The 3,001-nt window shown below is 38.4% G+C and overlaps 1 pseudogene; it reads right to left on the bottom strand.

The window, feature by feature from the left end:
- Window positions 1-57: 57 nt before the first annotated feature.
- On the bottom strand, window positions 58-827 carry LOC107701610 (uncharacterized; annotated as a pseudogene).
- Between the last annotated feature and the right edge of the window lie 2,174 nt (window positions 828-3,001).

Raw genomic sequence — 3,001 nt, 5'->3', positions numbered from 1 at the left:
TTTTCCATGACATTCTAATTTATTGAGATGCACCTGTATGTTAAATGTAACTGTGCTCTATAGAACACAAAACAACCTTTCTCTATCCTTGACAATCCGGGCGCCCTCTATGTAGCCATAGGGACCACGGTAGTATGCTTTCTTCCCTGCAGCTCTAGCTTCACTGATCCTCGGCCATAGTGCAGCACGTGCTTCTCGGTCTCCCTTAGATAAATCTTCAGTGAACTTTATTCCCCTGAGTTTCCAGACATCCTAGGCTTTGGTGGAGCGCCAGAACTCGTCTCTGTGTTTCTGCATGCAGAACTGAATGATCACCTGCCTGGATTTATCCTTCGTTTTGGGACCAACGCGGTGGACTGTATCCACGATGTCTTCAAGCTTCTGCTGCAGGTGAGGAGCAATTTCCCAATTCTCTTTGAACATCATCACCTGCTGTTTCCTTCATTCCGATTACTCTGAGGTTCCATCTTCTTTTGTAGCGTTCGAGCTTCGATGTGCGGCTTATCAGATCTGCGTGTGATGTGCTAACAGAGGTGAGTTGTTTGTCGAACAAGTTTATTTTTGTTTTACAGTCCTTTATTTCTGCCACATTCCTCAGATCTTGTCAGGTTAATGATCATTAGACTGTTCTCAGTGATCTTGCGCTCAATGCTGCTTATTTTCCCATTTTGTAGATCAAGTCTGGCAACTAAGGTTTCCAGGAGAGCTGCGTTGGAAATCTTGGAGCTCTCGTCACCTTTCTGCTTCTTAGCTAATGTTTTTGTTGGGGTATTCTGCAAGGAAGAAGGTTCTTTGCGTTTCTCTTTGCAATTTTTTTTTGCTGACATTGCCCATATACTCACTGATATGCGATAAATTGGATTATAAAAAGCTGAATATTATTATAAACCTCAAGATCTGCTGGAGAGCTGAGAAAACCACATATGCTTAGCCCGCCATCTTGTTGCCCTCCGTGACAAGATTATTGACAGGCCATTTCACAGTAATAGGATGCGTGTAATTATGCGACAGTGTCCGTTAAAGACACAACCGTATGACATGATAGCTTGATTACTCTTCTACTACACACTCAAGTGTGTACTTTTTCTTCACCAAAAGAGTACATACTTTAAGGGCATAGTGTAAGTAGGCGCACTGGGATGCAGCAAAGGTCAGAGTAAAGCCCTTTCAGCATTTAATATTGACAGAGCCATTTCTAAAGGCCCAGAAGTAATATTAGTAATATTTAATGTTTCTAAATTTTATAACAGACTTTATTCAACTATGGCATTTGTGAAAATATTGATTTACAGTAAGAGTTTAAATCATATTCAGACGGTCTTTCTTTAATTTGCTTCTTTATTTCAGAATTCAAGTTTGTTACTAATTTATATCCACCTGGGTTATTTCAACCCATATCTCTTAATAATCTTACTTTATCTGTTATTGGTATATCATCCACCAAAAACAACCATAAGCTTAACAATGGATCTTGGTCTTTAGATGCATTGTGAATATTCATCTTCTATTTCTATTAAACTTCTTACTTTTTCTATGGCTTCTTCTCTTATAACAAGTCCTGTGCACTTATGTAATAAGCTATTTATATCCTCTCAACTTAAATTATTTTCTGCCTCTTTAATTATACAATCTGTATCTGCACTATTATGTTCCTCTTAGGTCCTATCTGCTTTCTAACTGCATTTGTCAACTGCAGCTCCAGCAACTTTGCCTGTATATGTGTTTCTTTTCTTGTGTTACAGACTCTATGAGATATTAATGTATGAAGTAATGCATAATTCACACATTAATTTATGCATGAATTCATGATAATTCATGTACCCTTATCGTAAAGTGTTACCGAAATTTGTTTGAAATCTTTGCAAATTTATTAAAAATGAAAACCGAAAAAATCACATGTACATAAGTATTCACAGCCTTTTCACAATACTTTGATGAATCACCTTTGGCACCAATTACAGCCTCAAGTCTTTTTGAGTATGATGCTAAAATCTTGGCACACCTATTTTTGGGCAGTTTCTCCCATTATTCTTTGCAGGACCTCTCAAGCTCTATCAGGTTGGATGGGGAGCGCCGGTGCACAGCCATTTTCAGATCTCTCCAGAGATGTTCAATCGGGTTCAAGTCTGGGCTTTGGCTGGACCACTCAAGGATATTCAGTTGTCCTGTAGCCACTTCTTTGTTATCTTGGCTGTGTGCTTAGGGCCGTTGTCCTGTTGGAAGGAGAGCATTCTGTACAGTCTGAGGTTCTGAATGCTCTGGACTGGGTTTTCATTAAGGCTATCTCTATATTTTGCTGTGTTGAGCTTTCTTTCTACTCTGACAAGTCCCTCATTCTCTACCGCTGAAAAACAGCCCCACAGCATGAGGCTGCTACCAGCACACTTTACTGTTGGGATGGTACTCTGCAGATGATGAGCAGTGCCTGTATTTCTCCAAACATAATGCTTGGAATTGAGGTTCATCAGACCAGATAATCTTGTTTCTCACAGTCTGAGGGTCCTTTAGGTGCTTTTTTGCTAATTCCAAGTAATCTTGTTTCTCACAATCTGAGGGTTCTTTAGGTGCTTTTTTGCTAATTCCAAGTGTGTTTTCACGTGTCTTCACTGAGGAGAGGATTGAGTTTGGCCACACTGCCATAAAGCCCAAGAGGTGGGTAGAGTACCCAAAAACTGTACTCAAGTAAAAGTACTTACAGAAATATTTACTCAAGTAAAAGTAATAGTCTGAATAGTTACTTGAGTAAAAAAGTATTGGATAAAAAAAACTACTCAAGTAGTTATTTACTAGTTACTTTGGATCATATACTGTATATCTATAGTCTATTTTTATTTAGATATATAGATACAATCTGAAGTTTCATCAGCCTTTACACCAGTCTTCAGTGTCACATAATCCTTCAGACATCATTCCAATATGTTGATTTATTATCAATGCTGTTCTTTTTAGCTTTTACTCATCAAAGAATCCTGAACAAAATGTCACAGGTTCCAAAAAATAT

This window comes from Sinocyclocheilus anshuiensis, unplaced genomic scaffold (assembly GCF_001515605.1).
Source record: "Sinocyclocheilus anshuiensis isolate Anshui unplaced genomic scaffold, SAMN03320099.WGS_v1.1 scaffold15855, whole genome shotgun sequence".
In the NCBI taxonomy this organism is placed as follows: Eukaryota; Metazoa; Chordata; class Actinopteri; order Cypriniformes; family Cyprinidae; genus Sinocyclocheilus; species Sinocyclocheilus anshuiensis.
The sequence above is the reverse complement of the archived record's forward strand: the minus strand, read 5'-3'. Positions and strand labels throughout refer to the sequence as shown.